The sequence below is a fragment of the Ambystoma mexicanum genome, chromosome 14 (genome assembly GCF_040938575.1).
Source record: "Ambystoma mexicanum isolate Mex_15411 chromosome 14, UKY_AmexF1_1, whole genome shotgun sequence".
NCBI classification, from domain to species: domain Eukaryota; kingdom Metazoa; phylum Chordata; class Amphibia; order Caudata; family Ambystomatidae; genus Ambystoma; species Ambystoma mexicanum.
This window is the reverse complement of record NC_090940.1, coordinates 621,032,473-621,050,489: the sequence shown is the minus strand read 5'-3', so window position 1 is coordinate 621,050,489 and position 18,017 is coordinate 621,032,473. Positions and strand designations below refer to the sequence as shown.

Here is an 18,017-nt window from a genome sequence, read left to right as displayed (position 1 = left end):
AAGGACCCTAACTAGCAAGGTCCCATGTCCTATTCTCGAGCATGCACTTCATACAAATAGGCCATTCTTGAAGCAAAAAAAAAATGTTACCATACTTAAAAGCCAACTCTCCAAATTATCTAAAGATGGAGGAAAAAATGGAAACACCCCTCACCTCCTGAGCAATAATCCAGATTTCAACTATATCGTGTAACAAAATTCAAGCCTGTTTTCGTTAAAAGAAAAAAAAGGACAAACATAGAATTCGACAATAGAATAAGGCTTTTATTCTAATAAACGAATCATAGGCTATTGTTCCAGTCATAAATCTGAAAGAAAGTCTCTTACAACAGTTCCAGCAAAGGGAGTCCATCCGCTCCTCCTTCACTGTCCAGTCGATAACTGTTGCCTTTGCCTTGGGGTTGCAGATTTGCAGGGTTCCTGAACGCTCGCCAATTGGGTATGATGCTAGGCCTTCTGCTGCTAGGAGGAGTCTGAATGTTTCCTGCAGCAAATGGAGGTACTGGTGAGTCTTCTATGGACCGACCCTCTCTGGCAGGCTTTGGAATGGGATGCTTTCAGTTTGATGACACCTCCTTAGTCTAGGGTCCTGGGGACCCGTTCTTGCTGATCAGCCCTTTGGTAAACTCCCTGACCCCCTCTCTGCATTCAAGAAGGGGTACTTGCTCTCCTCCTGCATCCTCAGGCCTAGTATCTTCAGCTCTTCTCCCACAGCCATCATTGTCAGGGGCTTTAATATCCTTCCCCTCCTTGTCTGTTAGCCTTCTGATGGTTCATCTTCTCCAACAGCTTAATTGTCTGCATCTCCAGATGGTACTCAATGTTTCTCTAAATTCTTTCCAAATTCTCTCTCCAAACTACAATCTTCTCTCCCAGGTAGGTGACTTTGTTCCCTCAACATCCAACTCTGCCTCCAATATGACACTCTTTCTTCCTCCAACCTCTCCTTCTCCCAACCTCCAGCACTCTACTCCAGCTCTCCTCCCAATGCTCCTCTTTCTTGCCACCCTCCACTAAACTCTTTCCTCCAACTCCTGCTCCAGCTCCCCACAATGCTAGACTGAACTGGCAGCCTTTTAAAGTAGAACTTTTCGCCTTATATTGCTGCCATCTTCGATTTTAGAAAGAACATGGATATGCGTGGGATTTCTATTCCTCGCTCTGGTAACCCTGCTGCCACTGCCTGCTTTTGTGTGGGTGCATTTGTTCCTTCAGAACGTGGATTTGAAGTTGGAAAATCCTCTGGTAATGGTGGAAAGGGTTCCATGTGTTAATATCCCCGCAAAAATATCGCCATACAAAAATATTGCCATATTTTTGCGGCGATATTAAGGCATGGAACCTGCGAGGGACACCCCTGCAACCTTTTTAAAGGAGCAGGGGACACCCCTGCGACCCGCGCTCCCAAAAAACCCCAAAATTATCTCCCCCAAAAATATTGCCTATGGTCGTTCCACACGACCATATATATGGTGATATTTTTGGTGGGGATAATATGTAGTGATACCGTGGAAAGGTTAGGGTTGGTTTCATTGTAGGGAGTTTGCCGTTTTTTTTTTTATTATTATTATTTTTTAAAACAAACAATACAAACCAAACTAGCAGTGTTATTTGCAACAAACACATGAACATCAATTAATGAACACCACTGCTCCCCCAATCCCTCCCCCCTCAAGAGCTTGTTTATCTTTCTCATTCCGTATCTGCTGCTTGTGGCAGGGTATTGCTTTCTTCCGAGACTGCAGAATCCGTTATTGGGCCAAACAGTCCTGTTATTAACACTCTCCATGCTAGCAAGGTACTCACTTCTTCTTCCCCACACTTGCTACATGCCTCCTGCCATACCGCAGTTTCAGCCTCTGCCCATTTTTGCAAATCCCGCCACCATACCTCGACCAGTGGCTTATGGCACTGCTTCCAGCCCATGGCAATCCTTCGTTTTGCAAGTGCATATGCCAGGTCCCTCAGTTTCCCAACATGTTTAGTATTCCGTGGTCTGGGAAACCCTCCCAACAGGCATGCCCAGGCCGTATCTATATTGAGCGTGACCCCTTTGTCCGCTAGTTTTTGTGCCACTTCCCCCCAAAAACTCTCAATCACTGGGCAAGACCAAAACATGTGTGTCATATCAGCGTCTTCCTTATCGCATTTTGGGCACACTTGTCGTCCTGCATTTACAAACTTAGATATTCTCATCGGGGTCATATAGGCTCTGTGCGTTATGTACAACTGTATTTGTTGCAATCTGGCATTTCTGGACACCTTCTTGTGGTATCCCATAGCACGCTCCCACATCCCATCGGTCATCTGTGTTCCCACCTCTGTTTCCCAATCCAGCCTCAAATGCGTCAAATCCTTCCCTACCTGGGTCATCACCATCTCATACAGTCTAGAGATCTCGTGCCCTCCCTCTGACATGTCATACATTGTCCCCATGGTGGCGTCTGGCTCCTCCGCCAATACAGTCTCAGGCCAGGTTTTACGAATTATCTGCACTAGCCTCAGATACGTGACATATTGGCCTCTGTGCAAGCCTGCCTCTTCCCCTAATTCTTCAAAATCCTTAATGACCCCCTCTTGCCAGACATCTCTCAATGTAACCAGCCCGACCGACTCCCAGAAGGTCCCGATTATCATTCTTAGTTGATTGTCTTCCCCTGCCAAGGCCACCAGCGGCACTTGCGGGGAACACGGGTACGGGTTCTCCATCAGGCGGCATACTCTACGCCACATTTTCCACCCAAGCAACATGATACCCGGGCGCTCCTTTATTTCAAGTCTAGGCAACCAAATAATTTCCTTTAGATAAAACGGAGTACAGTCCTGTCCAAACAGCCTAAATTCAGTTACCTCATCAAAAAGCCATTTGGCTACATATTGCAACTGACCAGCTACATAATAGGCCTCAAAATTTGGCAGCTTAATACCCCCCCTTTCATAGAAGTTCTGCAGCTTCCATAGCGCCACTCTATTCAGAGTGCCATGCCATAGGAAGTCTCTGCACATACTAGTCAGCTTGGCAAAAAACTTTTTAGGTATCATGTATGGAATATTACTGAAAAAATGTAAGAGCCTGGGCAGGACCACCATTTTGAGCATCGCCCCCCGTCCCATCATCGCCAGCGGCAACTTCTCCCAAAACTTCATACTTATACGGATTTTTCCCACAGCCACCTCGGTATTATGCAAATGTTCCTTCTCTACCGTGTGATACACATCTATTCCGAGGTAGCGGAAGGAGCCAACTGCCCATGGTACCGACAACACTGGCAACCGCTCCAGAGGGGTTCCTCTGTAGCTACCCAATGGGAACATGCTCGATTTTTGGGGGTTCACCGCTATGCCGGACAGTTCTGCATACCTTTCCATTACCTCTAGAATATATTGAAGATTTTCCTCCGGATATTTCAGATAAAGTAGCAAATCGTCAGCATATAAGGATATTAGGTGTTTCTCTCCCCCCACCTCAATGCTCAATGCCTATCATGTCATATTGCTGTCTAAGGTACACTGCTAGGGGCTCCAGGGCCAGAATATATAACATCGGGGACCAGGGGCACCCTTGTCTGGTGCCTCTGCTAAGTTGCCATCTCTCGGATATCACCGATCCTGTGCGCACCCTAGCCAGCGGTTCACTGTATAGCAATTTCACCCACCTAACATAGCCCGGCCCCATCCCGTATTCCCTCAGGACCTCCAGCAACCATGGCCACCTCACTGAATCGAAAGCTTTGACTGCATCTAGGGACACAACCGCCATTTCACCCTCGCTCCTGTTCCCTTCTTCAATCACCCGGTGGAGTCGCCTATGGTTGTGGGTTATATTTCTGTTGCGGACATAACCTGTCTGGTCCGGGTGTATCAGTTTGCTAATAACTCTATGCAGCCTATTGGCCAGGACCGCCATCAATATCTTGCCGTCCTGGTTCAACATTGACAAAGGCCTATAGGAGCCGCAGTTATGCCCTGGCTTGTTGGGCTTAGGAAGCAGTATAATTATCGCTTCTCTAAGCGATTCCGGCAGCTGGCCCATCTCAAAAGACTCATTGAGCATTTCTAGCATAGGGGGGGGGGGGAGTACCTCCTCTCTATATGCTTTATAAAACTCGCTAGGGAGTCCGTCCGCACCCGGGGTCTTACAGGTGGGCAACTGCTTCACCACCTCCTCCAATTCCTCTAGAGTAATGGGTGCATCCAGCTCCTCCCTTTCTTCAGCACTAATCTTAGGTAATTCCATGTCTTTTAAAGTTTCTCTTATCTCCCCTCGATTGCCCCCCCTTTTGTCCTCATATAATGCCCTGTAATAGTCTGAGAATGCCTCATTGACTCCCTCTTGGGTGTCAACTACCACCCCATCCTCTCTGGTTATCGTCCTAATCGGGGGCCTAGGGGTTTCGCTCTTATATAACCACGCCACCAGACGGCCGGTTTTATCCCCACCTCCATGTTGCCTCTCAACATACTTCTTATAGTTAAGGTTGCAGAGCCTTTCCCAAAGCTCTGCACACTGCTGCTGCAGTTTGAGTACAAGTTCTGCATCCCCTCCTGCCCTATTGATTTCCCGTTCCAGTTCACCTTCCGCTTCCCCTAACTCCATTAGGACCCCACCCTGTAGGCCCTTTGATTTAGCAATAGCAGCACCCCGCAATACCACCTTAAAGGCTTCCCAGAGCGTGCCCGCTGAATCCACACTGCCTGTGTTTTCCTCGAAATAATGTGTGATCTCATCCCTGATATCTTCTCTGAAGACCGGGTCCCTGAGCGCCTCAGCCAGGAGGCGCCACGTCGGTATCCGTGCTCTGGGGCGGCAGTACTGCCAGCCCAGAACCAGAGGCGAGTGGTCCGACAGGACCCTCGCTTTGTAGTCTATTTTGGTGGTCTATCACCACATCTGGCGTGGCAAAAAAAGAAGCAAGTCTCGTATGCAGTTGTTGCGGGGCTGAGTAATGCGAGTACTGTGTTTCATTAGGATGTTTCAGCCTCCAAACGTCTGCCAGCCCGAAGTCGTCGAGCAGTGTCTGCAATGCCCTGGCCGCTGGGGTGGGCCTATCAATCTTATCATTGGATCCATCTGCCTTGGGGTTGAGCACGTAGTTAAAATCTCCTCCCCAAATAACCGCTCCTCCCATACACGCACCCAGGTTAGTACACAGAGTCCTAAAATATGCCACGGTATTTTGATTGGGGGCATACGTATTTATAATGCACACCTCCCTATTCTCCACCAGTGCCTTCAATATGACCAACCTCCCCTCCGTATCCACCACCTCTTGTGTAAGTTGGAGCGGAACGTGCGGTGCCACCCAGACCAACACTCCCCTAGCGTAGGCAGAATACGGAGAGCCTACTACAGTACACCTCTCCACTTCTTCCACACCAGTTCCAATTTTTGCCGGGTCAGATGTGTCTCCTGTAACAGTGCAATATCAATCTTCTGTCTTTTCAAATACATCATGACTTTGTTCCTCTTTAAGTAACTATTGAGTCCCCTGACATTCCACGTTACGATCTTAAGGTCCCCCATAGCTCATCAGTGTCCTCCTCCCTTCCGTTTAGCGAATCCCACTTGCCCACGCGATACAGATACAGCCCTCTACCTTTACTTGTAGCTTCTTGTACAAAGTCAAACTCCCCATAACTATATACACCACGAATTCCCCGCTTTCCTCCCCACCCTCTACCCATCCCTTCCCCAACACCACACAACCCAACTGCTGCCCAGCTCCATCCTCGGAACTCAGGCACCCCCACATCTAGCCCTGCAAGAACCAAACAATGCCCAGAGCTCAGTAGGGTGAAGTCGCCCTAATGGTCACTTAACTAAAATTACTAAGTGGGGTAAAGAGATCCGCTCTGCAAGGCTCCCTTAAATACAATAATAGTTACAGTGCTCATAATATCTTGTGCAACAGTCTGACCTTCTCTCCCGAAGGCCGCGCAAATGACTATAATCAAGTCCCATGGATCCCTGCCGCGCCATCTTATGGCACCCTCCTCGTGCACTACTTATCTCCTCCATCTCCTCTTCCCGTCCGAACGTCAGGTTCCTGGGGACATCCCTGCGCATCGAGCCATCCCATGGCGTCCTCCGGAGTCTCAAAAAACAAAGTTTTGTGTTTATGAAAAACTTTCAATTTTGCCGGATACAGCAACATGTATTTGTGGCCCGCCTCTCTCAATCTCCGCTTTACCGTCCCAAAGTTCATGCGGCTACGCGGCACAGTCAGGGTATAGTCCGGGTAGGCCGTGATGTTTGCCCCTCCTCGTGTAATCGTTCCTCCCTTGCGGAAATGTTCCAATATCCTCTCCCGGTCCCGGTAATTAAGGATTTTGGCTATTACTGACCTAGGCAGGTTTCCTTGCGGCGGCCTCCTTGTTAGAGCTCTATGCGCTCGTTCCACCGCAAATCCTTGAGATAAGGCTCCTCCGGGTATCTCCTGCAGCAGCATAGACTCAATGAACTCCGTAGGATCGTGGTCCTCCGATCCCTCCGGCAGGCCCAGGATGCGAATGTTGTTTCGTCGGGCGCGTCCTTCCGCCTCCTCCGCTCTGCTCTCCAAGTTGCCCACTCTCTGTACCAGGGCATGCAATTCGGTCTTATGGGAGGCACAATCTGCGGTATTCGGGCTCATCTCTTTCTCAAGGGTCTCTGTGCGCTCTGCCATGGCCCTGACGCCCTGCCGGAGTAGATTCACTTCCTCTTGCACCTCTCCGACCTTAAGGTCCAATGCCGTTTTCAACTCACTGACGGCCAGTTCAAGTGTTAGCTTCCCAGGCCGCCTTTAAGTCTGCAATCGCAGCTAGGACCTCTTGGTTAGTACCCGTTGCCGTCATGCCGCCTGTAGGCGACTTGTCCTTACTCTTGGAATTTTCCAGACCAGGGGACGTCTTAGCGAAGTCGTCCAAGGTGGGCTGCTTCGCCTTCGGCCTCACCATTCTACTAGACATGACCCAGAGGACCTGTGTTCTGCACAAGTTACAAATGCGCACACAGTACGCCTCTATCGCTCGATCATCGTGCGGCCTGCTCCTTCCTTTGTTCCGGTCGTTGGTCGGCCATTTTGTGTCGTCTTTCGTCTCCGGCGCTCCCTATCTTTTTCACACAAAACTCCGCCGCCGTTCTTCCCACACCTTCCAAAAGTTCACCAAGCGCGGTCAGACCATTCACACACCGACATGTGTGTTTACAGCAGTCGTAGGCACGTCGTTGCGCACTATTCCGCCAGGATCATTTCAGGATCTCGGGAGCTCCTCCAGATCACGTCCTCCTACATGGCCCTCGTAGCCACGCCCCCTGAGTTGCAGTTTTGTAATCTCTGTAACACTATTAAGGCATTGAGACACTGGCTTGTTTGTTTTCTTACCTGCGTGATCTCCACAAGTCAGTTCTCTAGAGTTTAAGAGTTACTCCGTAGGACTTCTTTGGACTTCACGATGGGGAGTGATAAGACATGTTTCCTGCAGTATTAATGCCGAGAGAAAGAATGCATTTCTTTTCTTGTCAAAAACGTTGCTCCCTTAAAACGGAGGACCTTAATTTTCTATGCAAGAAGTTTGGGTATGCCTAGGGTGCTGGAATGGCTCACCGATAGTCCCATTGTCATAAGAGTGTGTGTCTGTAACTGGGATGGGCCTTCCCCTCCCCTTGTGGTGGTCATGGTGGTAGTATTGGTAGAGGGTCTGGTGTATAAGAGCTACTGTGACTGTTCCCTGCCTTCATGTGGGGGTCCAGTAAGGATGGTCTGAGGATCCCTGTATATCTCCTTGGGTCCCACAACCATCTGCTTCGGGTGGCACGCAGCCTCTTGGACCACCGTAGTGGTGGTCCCCAAGATCAGGCTGGAGACTTCATCAGAGGTCATCTGCCAAAGGAGAAGGTCACCATCCACCACCACTGAGTTCCTACCCTTCTAAACAGCAAAGCAATCTCTCTTTCGGTTTTCACAGTGACTAAGGTAAGAGCTATCATCTACAGCCTTAACCCTAATGGCCAGGTGATCTGTGCCCAACTAGTTTAATTTAAGTGTGTGTAAATACGTTGTTACCCATAATCACTCAACATATAAATGCTCTTTCAAAGATGCCACTGCTTCAGCATGATCATTCCTTGTATGATTTTAAATTATTTGTTCGCCTTGGATGCAGTGAGGCCATGTGTATTGTTTAACTAAGATTTGTATTAATTTCATTGTAAATATCAATTTTCTTTGCACATATGTTTACCTTGACATTTTTCCCTGTAAAACACTCGCTGGAGATGTGCTAAAGGTCCACAAAGAATTTCTGAAACTTTGTATTGTACTGAAGGAAAAAAACGATTAAACAAAACAGCACTTGATAAAGAAAACACATTAAATAAAGCTACAATATGTCTGTCATTTTGTTTTTTGAAGAGCAGTTTTTGGACCACAGAGAGACCCAGGAGGCTAAATATATTTGCATGACCCAACCAGAGAAGGTGTCCCCAAATTTCCAATGGTTTAAAATGCACATTTTTTCCATGCTTCATAGTATGGCTCTTGGGCCCAATCGACACTCGGCTCTGGTTTGGCTCTAAATTGAATTATTTGGCATGCAAACCTCTGAATAATGGTATCACTTGCAGCAGATGTCATAGGAATTGGAAATGCAACTACAGTCCTTCACCATGGCAATTATTTCATAACTGCCTAATGACACTTCTACCATGCCTTTGCAGTCTTGCCAGCAACGCAATGATATACCAGGAAACACAATATTTCAATAGGGGTGGATCCATGGTTACAAAAAAGGAGTTTTCATAGCATGACACATGATATCACCGGAGATATGTGTAATAATTCTGAAGGAATGGGACGCTGGGAAGTATCTACAACTTGGCATTATTGGGTCAGAAGAGAAGAAGAGTTATTGAAATCTAACTTCCCAACCTGCCTTTTTTGTGGGTTTGCTTTATTCAGACAGCACGTTCTTCTGTGATTGAGGAAATCCCAGAGTCTTTTTTTAATTTTACTCTTTTTTTTTACATTTACTTAAGAGTATTATCGATTACATATCTCTGCTTTAAATGGTTATGTTTCCCTGTAATTTGGTTATTCATAGCCGTCTCATTTAGAAAAAAGTAGGATAAAATACACAATTTCCCCGAATGCATTCTCTTGTGCCATTGCTTGCAATTTCCTGTGTGAAACCGTTTTCTCCAAAACAAAAAGAGCAAAAAGCTATTCACGATACCGCCAACCACGTTTGCATTTGCGCCCAGCAACAAATTCAGCCAACATTGCATCTGACAGTGCTCAAAATTCACCTCTTATTGACTCAATGAACTTAAGTGCTCCGAAAGAAGCCTCCACTAAGAACAGCAGTGCAAAATATGGGTGCCAGAAAGGTTTTCAGAGCTCAGAACCTTATGCATTGCAGTTCGTTCACATTGTTCCCCATTCGCAGCATTAACTAATTGCACTTATGTGGATAAGAAACCTCTCAGACATATTTTCCTCTGTTTGTGAACGTATTTACTTGTATATATATTTTTTGGGGGTTGGGGGATCTCTGCTCACCTTACACAGGTCCCTTGTTTGGCAAGTATGGAGGGAAGGTCTCATCTTTGGGTTGTTCCCGTGGTCAGGTTATCAGCGTTAATCTGATGAAGATGTCTGTCTGGTACTGGAGCATGGTCCCTGCAAGCAGATATGGAGACAGCTTTTCATGATCACAGCCCCGAAAGCTTACTTAAATAGCTGTTTTCAGGGAATTTCATTCGTTAAACATTTTGTTGTGTGCCACTTCATAGCATTCAACTGTCCAGATGTGTAATCAGTATGCAGGGAACATGGGCAGTTACAACGCAGTGGAATGTAAAGATAGTCCCTTCTCCTGTCACTGCCCATAGGTTACCACTCAATAGGTGAAACCCGTTTTTAAATGCATAGCTTTCAGGAACATCTTGAGGTGTAGGTAATTGCATCTGCCACCAGTTTAAAGTATTCGGGGTTTAGAGCCCTGAACTCCGAGAACTCTGCCTTATGCTCGTGATGTCAATCGGAGGTGTGAGGATCAAGTGTAGCGAGGGGCCAAATTGAGTTCTTCAAATGTAATACTAAACTATTTTTTTTTTTAAAGAAGGTGGAAAACCAGCCTGCCAGCTTTTTTGGTGGTTATAATGAATTTCTGGATTAATCTTTTTCAGAGTACACTAGTTACAGCGCTAGATTTCTATTCATTGTAGGTTTATTCCTGTCTCCCAATCCCAAATCATCACCTTTATTTCACTACCCTCCCGCCCCAACCGAAACACAAAAAAACAGAATTGATTTTTACATGTATAAAAAGCTTTGAATTAATTTTAAATGTAAAAGATGTTGAGTACGTTTAGACCATTAATTCCTGAAATGCTTCAAAACAACTTCAGAAAAATCCTAACGTTTGTAATTTTGGGAGTGTATCAGTATTCCTCTTTTTTTAAACAGTAGTGCACTATTGCTGCAAAACAAGCACCCGCTCAGTTTATTTGCCCAAAAAGTAGTTCATTTGTTTCCATTTTCACCCCACACCATTTTAAAGGAATTGCTGGGAGTTTTGATTCTGTCACCGTAACGCGCTCGCTCTTCAACCCACAGCCCCTAACTTACATGGAGACATCAAAGGCAAGTTAGGTCTAGGCATCTGAGGTGCCTCACCCCCTACGGGCAGCGGGAGGGGAGGCTTGCTAACTTCTCACCCATTAGTTGTTCCCTGCTACAGCACTGGACTGTCTTGCCACTCATAGTCGTCACTCCAACAAGCAGTATAGGGTGTGATCCTGCCCACGTGTGGCAAAAGGCGCACGTTATGCACAGGCATGCAGCAATTTTATCCAGGGCTCAAGTCGAGGGTACGCGCGGGGGGACGGAGTCCACCAACTTTATTCAGAGGTTGGACTCAGTCAACCTCAGGGATCAAACCACAGTCGTCCAGTTTGCAGGCCGGACACTTCACTGCACTATATACCCTGAAGAAAAATAACAAACTAAAGGTGAAATGTCCCATTTCGGTACTGCAAGACCCAGGGAAAACATTTGTATTGGTTCTTGGAGTTTAAAACATGCACACCTTTTAACGTTTTCAAAAACACTATTAGAAGAAAATATCCTCTCTCGGTTTTGTGTGTTTGTGAATTTCATAAAAGGCAAATGCCATTCGTCCTTCGCAATTTGGGTGCATAGTTCACCTTGATATGCTAATTTATAGCGTCTTCACATCCCATTGCATTTGTTGATTAGTCCCCTCACTTAAAATTTTAGGACTTGACCCCTGATTTTATCTGAGAAGCCAAATGGATTTCTACTGCACTGGAAGTTTTTCATGTTTAATACAGCTTTCCTTTCTTGTCCACCTGATTGTTTGCTTGTTCACCCATTGCTGACCAAAGCTCTCTTATTTGGACTCCACTGCTAAGCCCATTGATCTGGCGTCAGTCTGAATGTTGCGACCTCTGTGCTCTTATTTTGACTGCACTGCCTCACCCAATTTCAGGTTATAATCCGAATGCTGCAGATCTCTGCCCATGTCTGCCCTGCCCTCCGTTCAAACCTATTACTATCGCTCCCATGCTGTCACCATGCCGGACCTGCTATTCTGGGCAGATGCTTCTTCACCAGTTGGGTGGGGACCAGTTCACCTATTTACGCACGTGTTCACCTGTCCTTGGGGATTTCTCAGTTTCCTCTCTCCTCAAAGAACACAAGTTAGCATTTATTTTCTTTAGCCCTTTGTGGCCTATGTTCCTCCTGGTCCCCCAGACCTTTGCTGCCTTCACATTTCCTTCACCTCATCTATGTGCCGGTGGATACCTGAGACTTCAGTCTGTGCCACAGTTCATCTGATGTGTTGACTTGCCTCGCCTGTGTGGTCTTCAGGCTTGTTAGACTGCATCCCCCCCCCCGAGAAGGGGTGTTGCTAGGTCTGGAAAAGACCCTGGGCTACGCTAATGTCAGAACTGTCCGGACTGGGGGCTAGCTCGCCTTTTGGTTGTAGCTCCTGAGATTCTATCTGGGGCTACAACCAAAAGACCAGGGGCTGCAACCAAAAGACCAGGGGCTTAGCCCCCCCTAACAATGCCTCCCAGTACTCCAGTCTACTTGTGTCCCTTTATGCATTTGGGGTTCAAGACGGGTTTAACAGCTCTGTCTTTCTAGAAGTGTGCTTTTGCTACTCTATTCACTTCCCCGGTCTTCCTGGGGTAGTCATTCTGTCTTGTGCTTGATTCAATACTTGTGTCAACTACTTTATGATACTAAGCTCCCTGTCTGTTTTTTTTCCCTGCAGCTTGAGGTTGAACTATTGGTGTTACCTCCTCCCTACCTTCTCATTGCACGCTACACAAAAATTATACCATCAATGAGGCTAGACTGTGCATAGTAGGCTGGAGGGGAGTTAGAGAGGCCAAGGTGCTGGATCTGGGAACTTTTATCATGGGTTTTTGGATAAGTCTGTAAGCATAGCTCTCAACTCACGCTCTTTTGACCATACATGCCAACATTTCAACCCACCTGTGCGGGAGATTACGTCAGAAAAATCGGGAGCCAAAGATTTTCCCATAAGAATGCATTGGGCAAAGATTTATTTTAGGCGGGAGAACGTGAAAAATAGGATTATTTTTCACTGAAAAATCAGGAGTCTCCCGCCTAAATCGGGAGGGTTGGCATGTATGTTTGACAAGTGTTACCCACCCCGGAGGTACTTCACTTGCTCGCAGAGTCCCTTATCCGTCTATGGAATTAAACCAGAAACTAAATTCTCTATTTTTACCCACCCTGCTGGCTTAAAGGGTAAGCGGTATATGGACTACCCGCTGGGTTCCAATGCGTTTATTGTGAGGAGTAGTATAGACTGACCAGGGAGAGGGTGGCGGTTGTTTTACCCTGCTTTTACTGCCATTTCCATCTGATATGGATAATATGTAACTGCAGTGCTGGAAATGGAAAACATTGATTGGGGGAACTGTCACTTCTTGGGAGGTTCAGGGGTTTTGGCATAGCTCTCAACCATTTGTGACTCAAAGGCGGGTGAAATCACCCGATTGTGTTTTTGGCGGGTGAGACGCTGTTATGGTAATACATGCATGAGTCTCTTTAGAACCTCGTGCATGTATATTCCATTTGAGAGTGCCTCGCCAGTTGGTGCCTCCACTGTGACTTCCCCGGGGGCCTCGAATAAAGCTCTTACTCACCTCCATTTCTGTGTGCCTCTTTATTACAATGGCGACGAGGCACCGTACCCCGAGGCCCCCGGGAGCGTATCATGCCCCCTGACTGCGAGCACAGCCCCCCCCTTTCACTGCCGCCGACTTCTGCTGACAGCTGACAGGCAGGCCGCTGCGGGCGCTGCCAAGAGAGGCCTCGACATCCTTTCCCCCCACCTTCAGTTCTACACTGAAAAAGGTGCCGCTCCTCCCCGCTGGGAGTTCAGAGCAGCGCACATTGCACTCCTGCCCTACTCCAAAAGTGCTTCAGACAGCAGGAGCTGTCCATCTATCAGGTCAGAGGAGGGGGGGAGGACGAAGTGAAACTCACACTTTCCTTTCATTGGCATTTTATGTGTAAAACGGACGAGGTGAAACGTGCGCTTTCCTTTTGCTGGCATTTTTTTTGTGTAAAACCCTCACCGCTGCCCTGAGCAGAACCCTGCATCTTTTTCAAAAGCTGCTAGCTGTTGCCCAGCAACGCACACACAGCATTAGCAGTCTTCATTCTCTCAATGGCTACCCTGACCTTCCGGGACTAATTACTCACCATCTTGGTCCATTGTGACATCACAACTGAACATTCCATCAGGTCTTCCCCGAACCAGCCAACCTGCGCTCCCAGCCCATTGTGAGGTCACAATCTGTACTAAGGACCATCCATACACTGAAGCCTAAAGACTCTGCAGTACAGATACACCTGGGCATTCTCTGAATGGGGTCCCACCCTGCCATTCAAGCAATTCTATAAAGACTGTATCCCAGCGCCTCCTTGCTAACTGCCAACAGTACTGCAAACCTCTGCCTATCACTACAGCAACTGGTGCCACTCAACGCCATTCCTCACCACTTACAACCTAGAATCAGGCACACCACCATGCAGGGCGTTCCGCCTCCCACCAAGTTTCTTCCATGCCCTGGGAGCCCAACCTGCCCATGGGAACAATGGATCGATGGATTCCACGTCTACCTCAGAGCCATTGGGGGCAGCAAATTCAATGAGGACCTCAAGGAGGCGACCCTTTTGAACTGTATAGGGGCAGAAGCACTGAGACTTTTCAGGACCCTTCCTGAACCCGGCAACATGGGAGGAGATAGCAACCGCAAGTTTGACATAGCATTGGCCAAACTCACCAGTCATTTTGGCAACAAGACCAACGTAGTACTGGAAAGATACAGGTTCTTTTCCAGAAAGCAGCTCAAAGGCGAGTCTATTGATTCATACATAGCGTCCCTCAGGGCGCTTATGTCAACCTGCAGTTTCACAGGTGTCTGTGATGAGTATTTGAGAGACCAATTGGTGCTGAATGTGGCTGATCCACGCATCCAACAAAAATTGTGGCAAACCAAAAATCCCACCCTGGACCAAGCCACGGAGATAGCAAGGAGCATGGAATTGGGAGATCGATGCATGAGGGAAAGACGTGACCACACGACCAGTGTGGAGATCAAATGTGTCAGCCCTGAGTGCGAGCATTACGAGCCTCTAGTAGCAGCAGTAAGAAAGGCTCCGCCATCAAGGGGTTCGAAATTTGGCTCAAACAGAGCGAGGCCATACAACTCCCAGAGGTGCGGATGGTACAAGCATGCAAATCCTGACAAAGAATGCCCCGCCATCGCTATGGAGTGTTATAAGTGCAGCCAGATTGGACACTTTGCCAAAGTCTGCAAGAACACACGGGGAAAGTCAACCAGATATGGCGATCTCACCAGGCGACCTTTCACCAGACCGTCCTCTGTGAGAGTCATTGAAAGCAACCAAGAGCACAATGACATGTTATCTATCAGTCCAATGCAACAAACGGTACAAATACTCACTGTAACATCCCAACAACAGAGCAACGGCCCCTGGGTCAAAATGCAAATCAACGGCATATCATTACCCGTAATGGTAGACACTGGCTTCCCCTACACCATCGTGGATCTCAAGACCTTTTTGAGTGTACTCTCTGGCAAGATACATGACCTGCGAAGAACTTGTGTAAGAGCTACCGGTTATGGAAAAACACCCATCGAGATAATGGGATATGTGTGGGTGAACCTCAAGTTCCATGACAGAGAAACATATTGCAAACTCTTTGTAGCCAAAGATGGCCCCTCCGTTGTGGGATGGGAAGAACAAGCCGCCCTTCGAGTAAGAATACACCCTGGAGAAGAAATCCCTGTGCTGAGTGTGCTCAATAATGATTTGGACATCAAATCTAATCTAGCAAAACAATTCCCCAAGGTGTTCTGCGACAAGATTGAACTCCTAAAAGGTTTCCAACACAGAATAATCCTCAAAAGAGGTGCTGTCCCAGTGGCCCACCGAGTCCGCAGTATTCCCTTTGGAACAAAAGAGGCGTTGAAGAAAGAACTTAATCGCCTCTGCGATGAAAATATCATACAACCCATCGAGAGTTCAGAATGGCTTGCCCCTATTGTCTTAGTAAAAAAACCGGACGATTCCATAAGAATGTGCGTCGACTTGAGAGACCTAAATAAAAACATATGGGTTGACAGACACCCACTTCCCAATATATCTGAACTCCTATCGACCATGAAACCTGCAAAATACTTTACAACTCTGGACCTCTCCTCAGCCTATCACCAGATAGCTTTGGAAGAGAGCTCAAAGAACCTAACATCTTTTGTCACACCTCTCGGTGCATTCATGTTTAACAGAATGCCATTTGGACTCGCTTCAGCCGCAGCAGTCTTTCAGAGACTCATGTCACATCTATTTGGAGGACTTGATGGCATACACTGCTTCCAAGATGATATCCTCATATCAGCCAGTACAGAAGAAGAGCACAACGCAAAACTTGTGGGTGTCCTACAGGTCATACAAAAAAGTGGGCTCACACTCAAATTAGAGAAATGCAACATAAAGTGCGACCGAGTTTCATACCTGGGCCATTCCATTGACGCCAACGGCATCAGCCCCAAGAGGAAACTCATGGACACCATAATGAATATCGCCGAGCCTCAAAGTAAAGACCAATTAAGGAGTTTCCTCGGGATGACAGAATACTACTCCAAGTTTATAAACAACTATGCTGATAAGACCAAAAACATGAGGAACATCTTGAAGAAGGCAGCCAAATTCATATGGTCCACTGAATGCAAGAACGAATTCGAAGAAATCAAATTCCAAATTAACCAAGCTCCAGCCTTAGGAATGTTCGATTGTAAAGCCAAAACCATCATATCCGTAGATGCAAGTAAAACCGGACTGGGTGGTATCCTGGAACAGCAACAAGATAAGAACATTGTGACGATCGCATTTGCATCGAGAGTACTGAGGGGAGCCGAACTAAACTATTCCACCATTGAGAGAGAAGCTCTAGGTCTGAGGTGGATTCTTCAGCATTTCAGGAACCTAATTTGGGGCTTACCCGTCATACTGAAAACAGACCATAAACCTCTAGTAAATGTCCTTCAGTCCAAAACCCCTCACCTTATATCACCGAGAATAAGACGTTGGTTCCTCGACATCATGCAATACAACCTCCAACTATGCTATACTCCTGGTCCACAAAACCAAGTAGCAGATTGTCTTTCCAGATTATCGACCAACATCGACACTGAGATTGCATCTCCAGTTGAAGAGATCATAGCTGTCGTAAACCCTGCCATCTCGAGAGATGAATGGAAAATTAATGCCAATACTGATCCGGAACAGCGAGAAATCAGGGAAGCGATAGCTAATGACTGGGTGGAAACGGGAGAGGCTTTAACTACCTTCATTCCCTTCAAGGAAGAATTATCAATGGACGATGAGCATATCTTCAGAGGCGATCGAGTAATCCCACCCACCCAACTCAGAAAAAAAGTACTCCAACTGGCACACGAAGGTCACCTAGGAAGGAGCTTGATGAAAAACAAGTTGAGAAACAACTATTGGTGGCCAGGAATGTGGAAAGAAGCAGAAGAACTGGTCAAAAATTGCTCCACGTGTGCCATGAGTGACAAGTCCAAGATCTTAAGAAAGACCCCCTTGCAGCCTATTGAACCTCCCACACATGTGTGGTCTAAACTGGCAATCGACATCATGGGTCCATTCGAGAACCTCGAAACAGTCAAAGTCTATATCATAGTACTTGTCGATTACACCTCTAAATGGACAGAATGGGGAATAGCTGAGGACAATGTGACCTCAAAGAAAGTCACAGATTTCCTGACAGAGATCTTCAACAGGGAGGCAGACCCCAAGGAAGTGGTTTCGGACGACGGGTCTCAGTTCATGTCTATGGAATTTGGGGAATTCCTCAAGAAAAGGTCCATCAGCCACATAACAACATCTTTGTACCATCCAATTTCCAACGGACTTGTGGAACGCATGAACAGGCTCGTGAAGAGCGTAGTTCAACTGGCCACGGCCAACAACCTCCCGTGGAGAGAAACCCTCAAAGAAGCTTTACATGTGAAGTGGGAGAATGGAAGACCAGGCTCCCGTCCTTCACCTCTGGAGCTTGGCCTAAAGGTTCACGGCCCAAGCACCCGCCACGAGAAGAGTTTGCCCATCTACCAGACGACCAGATACCCTGGTACAGGAACATACGGATGTGTCCATCTGCCTGCACAGCAGCCCGCCCCGCCCATGTCGATGCCTGCGGCATGGATCAACTGGACTAAAACTATACGTCGTTAGAGATGCCATGACCACATAGCCAACGGATAGCACACCTGTGCCAACATACACACTGGACACTCCCGCACCAATCTACATGAAGAATATACTCAGTGCTATGACGTAGGCGACAGACATACTCACGAACGTGCATCTTTATTGTTTTCCATATAGGCTTTCAGAAATGCAGAAACGTAAGACGCA

At 47.1% G+C, this 18,017-nt stretch overlaps 1 long non-coding RNA gene across 1 annotated transcript in view; it reads right to left on the bottom strand.

The window, feature by feature from the left end:
• Nucleotides 1-18,017, bottom strand: part of LOC138527060 (uncharacterized) — a 440,038-nt gene that overhangs the window by 406,112 nt on the left and 15,909 nt on the right. Inside the window, exon 2 of the long non-coding RNA XR_011283807.1 lies at nt 9,540-9,659. This is a non-coding gene — a long non-coding RNA (uncharacterized lncRNA). The remainder of the gene's footprint in view (nt 1-9,539; nt 9,660-18,017) is intronic.